The 10,073-nt window shown below is 38.3% G+C and overlaps 1 pseudogene; it reads left to right on the top strand.

Moving 5' to 3' along the window:
- Positions 1 to 2,555: 2,555 nt before the first annotated feature.
- LOC149178960 (metacaspase-4 pseudogene) lies at positions 2,556 to 3,761 on the top strand (annotated as a pseudogene).
- The last annotated feature ends 6,312 nt before the right edge of the window (positions 3,762 to 10,073 follow it).

Below are 10,073 nucleotides of genomic sequence, written 5' to 3'. Positions count from 1 at the left end.
CATCGCTGCGGGATAAGAGCGAGGACACCAAGTGGCTGAGAGTTGCGGCCTGCTCCAACGCCTGATCTGTTGCGGGATCGTGCTTTCTAGGATTTAAAGTCGAGTCTGCGGTGGAGTCGAATTCAGTGGATTGAGCCTCTGCACTGTTCGATTCGAGTGTTTGAAAACTGCGTGTAGAGCCAAGCAAGTTACTGCAGACTGCCGAGGAGGAATACCTGGAGCGAGTGCGGAATTGCTGAGTTGCACACACGGTAATCGTTGGTGGAGTGTGCATCATATTTGACTAGGCATGGTTCCGTTACAGAGGGATATTTTGCCGCTGTGATTGTGGATCAAACTCAATGCGATAGTTGCAACAGCCCATCGGTGGCCCGATGTGGAAAACAAAATTTTGTTGAGTTGACCACTGGTAAGGAAAGGATTGTCGAGCGCAGTGAGTGTAGTGAAGTTGAAGAGATCTGGCGATTGTTCAGCAGGTCTCCTTGGGCCTGTCAGAGAGTCAGTGGAAGAGGGACGAATCTATCTATAGATCGACTGCATAAGCACCATGGATCGGGAAAGGGCCTTCGTATTGAAAGTTGAAAGGTCGATAGGCCATACTTATCTGCGGCTAATTTCCTGTTGAATGCGAATCAAAAGAAGGTTTTGGTGAAGCCCATAGAGATTGTCGTGGTGTGAACAGAGATTGTTGTTTGGTATCCTGCATACAAATTTCCATATGAAGGTTCGTAGCTTGATCCCGCGTGGAGGTTGGGTCTACGCTGCTGGAAGATTTCCTCACAATTGTTGCCACAAATCCAGATTGGTGGCACTGTGTTCGTGGAAATGAGATTCGCTTGTCATGGTCAAGGAGATTTCCAACAGTATTGGGCGTTGTTAAAGCAGAATTTTGTGGGTTATAAGGCATTGTGGTGAGAAGCATATTTGAGGGTTCGTTTTGTGAGGGCAGTAGTGCCTGTTTGTGCATATTTGAGAGGGTGTTTCATGTGAACCTCATCTGCCACGAATTCGTGTATTTTTTTGACACGACATTACCGTGGTAAATCGAGAGTTGTTCGTTTTTTTAAGTTGCCGAGGTAACCTGTTTTTTTTTCAAGATGAATTCTCAGATGGCAGATTATTTAAATGAAAGCAGCAAATTGGATGGTTCCAATTACATAAATTGGAAATTTAAGCTTTAGACTTTGCTTGAAGGTCAGAATACCTACAACATTGTCATCGGTGATGAAGGTAAGCCAACTGTTGCAAATGGTGGAACGAATGCAACAATTCAAGAATGGGAGAAAAGGGAGCTGAAGGCAAAGGTCCTACTAAAATTGTCAGTTAAAGATTGCATCATCCCTCATATTCGGGATTGCAAGACAGCAAATGAGATTTGGACAACTCTCAAAGACATGTATGAAATCAAGAACACCAGCCGAACCTTTTTCCTCAGGAAGAAGATCCTCTCAATCAAGATGGAGGAGAATGAGTCTGTTTCGTCATTCTTATCTCGGATAAAGGAAGTTAAAGATAAACTATCTGATATTGGTCAAACCGTGGCAAATGATGATCTGGTGACAATCACCATGAACGGTAGGACAGATGACTATCAGATGTTTATAACTGGATTGAATGCAAGGGAAAAGCCTCCAAGTTTTGAAGAACTTACTGGAATTTTGCTACATGAAGAGGAAAGGAGGTCGTCTCTCAAGCCTCAAGATCCAGATCTTGCATTGATAACAAAGTTCAAGCCAAAAGGGAGAGCGATGGCTGATCAGAGGAGGGGCAAGACATCAGAAATGACACCACAAGGTATGACCTCGTATAGAAATGAATCTGCTCCTGAATGTTTTTATTGTGGTAAGATAGGCCATATTGCTAAATTTTGTCGCAAGAAGAAGGCAAATCAAGAGAGGTACAATCAGAAAAGGCATGCAGGTCATTTGGCAGATGCAGACGCAGATACAGACCCAGATCAGAATCTGGATGTTAGACTATTTATGGCCGAGGGTGACACTGCTACTGAGGAGGATGAATCAGATATTTGGATCGTGGATTCTGGAGCCTCCTCGCATATGTCATGTAAAAAGAAATGGTTCAGAAATTTTAAAGAATCCAACACTGGAGTAAAAGTTTATCTTGGAGATAATAGTGGGTACGAGATCAAGGGACATGGAGATGTCCTTGTTACTCTGCCTGATGGTAAGATCAGGAATATATCTGATGTGTGGTATGTTCCTGGCATTAAGAAGAACCTGATTTCTGTGTCCAAGATTACAGATCAGGACCTCAAGGTAGAATTTTTTAAATCTTATTGCATTATTAAAGATTTGTTGGATCAGATGAAGCCCATTGCTACAGGTATTCGCATAGGAGGACTCTACAAGTTGAATGTGAAAAGTACGCCTCAGCAAGCCTTGATGACGTCAAATAAGTCTGCTGAAAATCTGTTACGGGACAGCAGGTATCCATCATCAATGGTACCTGCTGAGAAGGTAATTGGAGCGCTTCACACCCGAATGCTTCCGTTTCAATTGCTATCCCGGCCCCTAAACCCGAAGAAAATGAAGATCGACTCCGACACCATTCAAAGGGCCCGAGAGTGGATCCGAACAGTAACAATGACTAAGAAAGCAGTGCTGGTGGGATGCAATTATCCAGGAACCAAGGCGGAGCTGAAGGGGTGCGTGAACGATGTGAACAGAATGTACAAATGTCTCTTGGAGCGCTACGGGTTCGAGGAGGAGAACATAAGAGTACTCATAGACACCGATGACAGCTACCCTCAACCCACGGGAGTCAACATCAGGAGGGCCTGGAAAACACTGGTCGAGGGCGCTCGGCCAGGAGACATAATCTTCTTTCACTACAGTGGCCATGGCACTCGCCTGCCTGCTGAAACAGGGGACCAAGATGATACCGGCTATGACGAATGCATTGTGCCCTGTGACATGAATATCATAACAGATGATGACTTTCGCGATTTTATTGATAAGGTCCCAAGGGACTGTTTGTGCACGATAGTTTCAAATTCCTGTCATAGTGGGGGCGTGATTGAGAGGGCAAAGGAGCAAATTGGAGAGAGTACCAAAGATGGGGATGAGCAGCCTGAGCAGAAGAAACACAGTAGATTTGGCTTCAGAGACCTTTTATCTGAGAATGTCCATGATGCCTTTGAGTCTCAAGTGCTTTCTCAAGCAGCAGATATCAAAGATGGCGTCACAGGTGAAGGTCAATCAATCGCTAAGCTTACGAAGTTGCTGCATGACAACATGAGATCAGAGAGTACCGTGGAGACTAAGGGAATAATGGAGCGCAGGGATATAGAAGAAAGTAAATCTGCATCTGGCGCTATTCCTAGGCATTCCAAGTTGGTTCTGAAATGTCTCAGTTGCCTACAAACCGACTGTGGCTTTCCAACTTGTTGCGAGTCTTGGAGATGTCCCGAGTTGCAATGTTGCGGTAAATAGCATCCAACTGGAGAGTCATCGAGGGGATTACTATGCTTCCAATAATGAATATGTTTATGAAATGCAAACGTTACGGATTACTTTTATGTTTGCAAAACTGTTGGAGTGTGTGATGAGGGTTCTGAGTATGTAAAACCAGCATTGCAGGAGAAAGTTTCAAGTACCCAAGAAGTCTATGCTGGATCTGGCAATAGAGAGCTTCCAGATATGGGAATTTTGGTCAGTGGTTGTCAAACTGACCAAACTTCTGCTGATGCAAATCCCACAGGAACCACAATTCACTACGCCACTAGGAAGACTGAAGGTTGATTTGTTTAGGGACATTTTAAGTGTGTTTAAAAATCCTTTTCTCCATTAAGGGGGGATGTTAGAAATTAATGGAGAATAGGTTACGTAGTTATGATTTGCTTTTTTATTTGACATTCAGTTCCTATTAATTAGGAATCTGTTTTTGCCTATGTATCTATTTAATTCCTGATGATTAATGAATAAGGTGAAGCGAATGCATTTGCTGGAGGGAGCTCCTGGTGATCTGCACCTGTGAACTCCCGTGTGTTTGTCCAAACTTCTGTCTTCTGCATTTTTTATCACTTTTTATATTTTTCTCTCTCCTATATGTAATAATTAGAAGACTTACGATATCACATATCAATATAAAATAAAATAAAATTTGAAATAAAAAATGAAAGAGAACCAATTATATATTTATATTTGAAATAAAGGAAAAAAGGTTAAAAATAAAGACTTTCATCTAATGTAAAATGCAGAATTCTTAATTGCAAGCATATTAATCCAATAATAGTAACATCTCACTAATAAAAATGCATATAAAATATATTTGGTAAAACCTGAATAATTATTAAATCTTATTAATATTTGTCTTAACATGATATTTACTTTATTATAAGGATTGCATTAAAATCTTTTATTCTAAAAATACAGAACAAATTAATTTCTAAATTTTATATCATTGTAAATAACAAAAACCTAAAGAATAAATAAGTAAACTTATTTACGGGCCTAAACTAATTTTTAAACATGGCGAAGAGGCATAAATATTGATGGTTATCATTAATGGTCGCTGAAATGATTTGTAAACGCGACAAAGAGGCACAAATGTTGACCATTCTCAAATGGGCATCTTAACTTGTTCGTCCATGTATTCTCTGTTCACGAAGAGAACCAACTCAAACAATTAAAACTCAACCATGGGTGACTCGTAAAGATGTAAAATGTATACAAGCGGTATCCCAAGAAGAGCGATTAAGTTTTAAAAAATCACAAAATTGGTGTTTCATCACTACGAAAATGGCGGGCCCGGTGCCGACTGAGTTTACAATGTAATATCTATTGTAATATCTGTGTGCATGTCCCACTAGTCAGGGAGAATCTGATATGGTTCAATCTTAATTTAGTAAATAGTTAGAGCTAACTCCAATTACTAACTCTAATTTAGTTTCCTCTGGTGGAAAACCAATAAGATAGATTTTATTATCTACACTATTTAGCTTTGAATTTTAATGGACCCACAAACAAATTTTAGTCGTTACTCTTAGAATGCCAAATATGTTGAAGCCAAAGCCAAAACACTTTATATTTAAACGAATTTAAAAATATCCGGTCACACATTATTACCAAATATTCTATGTAGTAAAATAGATTTCAAACCTTGAAACAAACACTGCACCAAAATGTTCAAGGATAAGATTAAGTGAGGGTTTTAGCAGCACGATACCTAAATAATGATGATTGTCCACTCTGCTTCTGCCTATTTCTCTTCCCTCATCCCAATACTCCAAATCTTTCATTCACTTCACTCGGTCATAGCTGAACTCACATTGCAAAGGCAATGTTGAATAATGAACCAAAGGAATGGCGTCAATGACCCATAAACTTCATATGAGATTCATGAAATTAATTTACCTAAAGGAAGAGAAATGGCTAAAACATAGTAGCGAAGAACAAAACAGACAGACCGAAAAAAGAATAGAGAGCAGAGGGCTAAATAAACCGTACAATACACACCGTGTGACAGAGAATGTTGATCTAGTTTTGTTTCACCGTATCTTTCGAGGTGTTTGTGGTAGGAGATCTGGGCTTCCTCCATCACATATAAACATAGATTCAGACGGCCACTTAAACACATAAAATACTCAGACGTTCACGAAGAAACAGATACTGAACTCAGAGACGCAAGAAAACACACACATATAAAAGGAGAGAAAGCCCTTCGGACACCCTGAAGAAGTGATAGAGGTGGAGGAGGAGAAAAATGACTTGAAACTCTGCAAGTGATATCTAGTGAACGGTTGCTTTTCTAATGCACAATTCCCTTAACAGCTGTAGGGATAGGTACGCTCCTCTCCATACCACTCAACTCTAATTACGTGGACGCTTTGGCTATTTCTAATTCTGTCCTATAAATAGCTGCTGCTTTGGGTATTTCTATTTCTGTCCAGTAAATCGCCGATGGAAAAAAGGAAAAAAAGTGCCATTTTCATAGTTCACTTTTTGCCACTTTAACTTCCTTCAACGGATATATGATGAACCCTCCCTTTCCAAACCATCTCTCAGCAGATGAGTTCGATTACCTTCGACTACCTCTGTTCTGTAAATTTTTTTTATAATTAATTAGGCCACAACAAAGAAACATAAATTGTTTTTCATAATCAATTAAGAATTTTAGATTTTGTTAGTTAATCTGTTATCTTTATTCTTATGTCTTTTCTACCTTAAACCTTTACCCATGAGGTATTTACTTGCGTTTCATTTGCTAATTTAAATCGGCATATCAAAGTGCATGCGTATCTACGTGTATATGATTGTTAGCTAATTTTAATGAATAAATTTTTACTTTTAATATGTTTTGATAATTTAAAAAAAATGGTTATCTTTATCTTTATGTCTTCTCGAACTGAAACTTTTACCCATGAGGTATTTACTCACGTCTCATTTGCTAGTTTATATATGGATCTCAATTTGTCTATCTTTGATATTCAACAGAGAGATAACCAAAGTCAAACTCATCTCATTAGAATTGGGTTGGAGGGGGAAGAGCCCCTACACGTCTTCCCTAGGAATCACTTTACATGATAATGAGTAGCCGTTGAGGGAGTGGTTGTGAGAAAAGGCAAAAGAGTAGTCGTTGAAGGAAGTGGAGTGGAAAAAATACAACCCAAAAACACTAAGGAAAAGCAATTTGTCTATCGTCCATAACAACGCATAGTCAATGATAATCTATTTGACTAAAATTGGGTTGGAGAGAAAGGAGCGCAGTTACAGTTCTCTATATATAGCTTAAGTTGGAGAAGCAAATCTATATTTATCACAAGTGTTTCCACAGTTTTAGGCCATTTTCGTCATTTTGTTTATACTGTTCTAATTATTAGGAAAAAAATAGATTTCTCTTCTCACACGGATTGCTGTTAATCTGTTCTGGCTTTGATACCAATTTGTTAGCAAGGCAGAAATACTGCATGAGTTTCCGCTCTTCTATTGATCACACAAAACATGATGCTTACAATGAATCGGTGAAGGGTATTTATCATTTTCCAAATAGCTACTCGCATTGACATGCAACCACATCCAACCACAGACTAAAAGTGGTCTATCACTTAACTTTTGGTTTATCACTTAACTCGACTTGACTCAACACTCAAATACTCAATCTCTCAATCACTCAGTTAACTGACTTTCTATGTTTAACCTTATTTTAACAATTCTCTGTTGGAAGGAAAAGACCGGGCCTAACTCTATATATATGGCTTAGCTTAAGTTGGAGAAGCCAATAGATCTATCTATACTTACTGTAATTTTTTCAGAGTTTTAGGACATTTCCGTCCTTTCTTTTATAGCTTACAAGCGACTCTGTGTTGTCTATCCATTTTCTTGTGCATTTGAGTCCTGTTACTGCGTTTTCTTGGGTGTTTGCGTCTATGTATGTTTAAGCTCTGCAATTATTTTCTTGTCTGTTTGTCTCAATATATGTCATGTTAGTTTGTTGTGCTTTATTGGGTGTTTGTGTCTATGTATATTTAAGCTCTGCAATTATTTTCTTGGCTGTTTCTCTCTATATATGTCTTGTTAGTGTGTTTTCTTGGGTGTTTGTCTCTATGTATGTTTGTGTCTGTTTGTGATGGTAGAGGATGGATCTGGATCATCTCCCGCTTTGAAAGACCCCAAAGATACAGTGTAGAAAGCAGTTCAGGGGTTAATAGTTGTTTTCTCCTTCATCAAGATAACTTCTCTTATAAAATAATCTTCAGATTTTTTTATAAGTATGTGCTTCTCTTCCCTCCCTTGGATAGCCAGTTTTATTTCCCTCATGTGAATTACTTTCCTCAATCTCAAATGAAATTTAAATTTCACTCACGAACTCTCTTCCTTATTTGCTTTACGTTCAGAGCTCGGATGAGAGATATGCGCGGAATTAATAATTGATTTCGAGAGCTGGATGAGAGAAATTGTCGGATGGAATTAAGGATTCATTTGGAGTGCTCGGATGAGAGAGACGACAAGAAAGCAGTAACCATCATCATGAAAAATGGGTGCTGCTCAACCCTGCAATCTCATGTGTGTATCCCAATGTTAAATTAATTTGATAAACTCGCTAGTGCCATATTTGTTTCAAGTTTTGAAATCTGTTTTATGGGCATAAAATAATTAGTAACTTTCCTGTTGAGAATTTTCTGGTAAATTCCAAAACAAATAAACTGAACACAGAGACAATGCTCTGTTTGATCTTAACACAGGGAAGCAAAAAAAAAAATTCTCCATAGAACAGAGTTTCAACAACACACATAAAACTTTCTATTCATTAATAAACTGCCTGTTACATATTTCTTCCTCTCTCTCAGAGGGATTCACCAAGAACTTCCACACAAAAAAACAAAACTACTCTGTCTCCTTTTGAAAAAGATTTACACTGCTGTGTGTAAATTTTTCATTTACATTTACTGCTGTAAATAAAAAGAATTCTTACATAGATTTACTGCTGTAAAGTAAAAAATTTCATCATACCCTCCTGCGTATTACAAAAACCTCCAGCACAAAAAAGATTACATGCTCTGTTCTTGTTTCATTTCGCACTGCTGTGCGTTTCTCATTACAATACAAAGTCAACAAAAAAAACATTACATTTTTTATATTTCATTGCATATATTTTTAATAATTAAAAAATATACCCATACCTTTCGCTAATAGGAAATAATAAAATTAAAATTCTCACCAACAATTTACGAACCACTGTAAATTCATTAAATTACCTCGTTGACAAAATTGCGGTCAAACACAAAACTTTCACTTCACGTCAATATTCATTCCCTACAAGCTTGTTCACAGCTTTACTTTCAATCGACAGCGGACAGTCATCCTCGCAATCAGACGAATATCGCTTGCCCAAACTGAACGAGCGATACGTCCCGATAAAAAGTGGTTTTGCAGAGAGTACAGTGGACGCGTGGCATATTTTTATTGCATCGGGGGCGATTGAAGGAATACCACTCCTTCCGCAAAAGTGGTCCGATGGAGGTTGATAGTTTTCCTGAACTATTTTGGTAGAAGTAAATGCGCACAGATGAAATTAATATTTCAACACTCCCCTTTAATTTCAACTGCTGGGTTATCAGTCATACTCAAACATTTCCTCAAAAACTCAAAGCTTTTCTGGTCCAATGGCTTTGTCAAAATGTATGCAACCTGTTCCTGAGTCCTGCAATTTTGTAAAACAATTTCTCCATTGTTCACCAATTCCCTGATGTAATGAAACCTTGTGTCAATGTGTTTCGTTCTCTTATGAAACACCGAATTCTTTTATAATGCAATAGCTCAACTATTGTCACAAAAAATCACTATTCCTTTTGCCTGCTCTTGGCCTAAGCTCCTTAACATTCTTCTCATCCAAACTGCTTGACATGCTGTTGCTGTAGCTGCCACATATCCAGCCTCTACTGTAGACAACGCTACAATAGGCTGCTTCTTAGAAGCCCATGAAATGGCTCCTGAACCCATGTGAAAAGCATAACCGAATGTGCTTTTCCGAACATCTACACTTCCAGCCCAATCAATATCAGTGTATCCAACTAAATCTGAACATTTTGAGACAGTATATAAAATGCCAAACCTTTTAGTACCTTTAACATACCTCAGAATCATTTTTGTTGTCTGCGAATGTGCTTCTCTTGGCCTCTCCATGAATCTGGAAATTAAACTAACAACAAACATTATATCTGGTCTAGTTGCAGTTAAATACATGAGGCTGCCAACTATGCTCTTGTACAAACTAGGATCAAAATCCTTGTTGATGTCCTCTTTGCTGAGTTTTAATCCCATCACTGTGGGAGTGATCGCTGCTTTGCTGTCCTGCATATGGAATCTTTCCAACACTTCATTAACATATTTTCCCTGTGAGATAAAAATCCCATTTTCATTTTGATCTAATTCTATTCCTAAGAAGTATCTCAACAAACCCATGTCAATCATTTCAAATTCCTCTTTCATGATTGTTTTGAAGTTTTCAATGAGGTAGTCATCATTACCTGTAAAAATAACATCATTAATATACAACACAACAATTAGTAATTTACTATCCTTCTCTTTGATGTAGATGGTGGGTTTTCCCTC

The sequence above is a fragment of the Pinus tabuliformis genome, chromosome 4_1 (assembly GCF_031772625.1).
Source record: "Pinus tabuliformis cultivar Carrire ecotype Pingquan chromosome 4_1, CPIR1, whole genome shotgun sequence".
NCBI lineage: Eukaryota > Viridiplantae > Streptophyta > Pinopsida > Pinales > Pinaceae > Pinus > Pinus tabuliformis.
The sequence above is the reverse complement of the archived record's forward strand: the minus strand, read 5'-3'. Positions and strand labels throughout refer to the sequence as shown.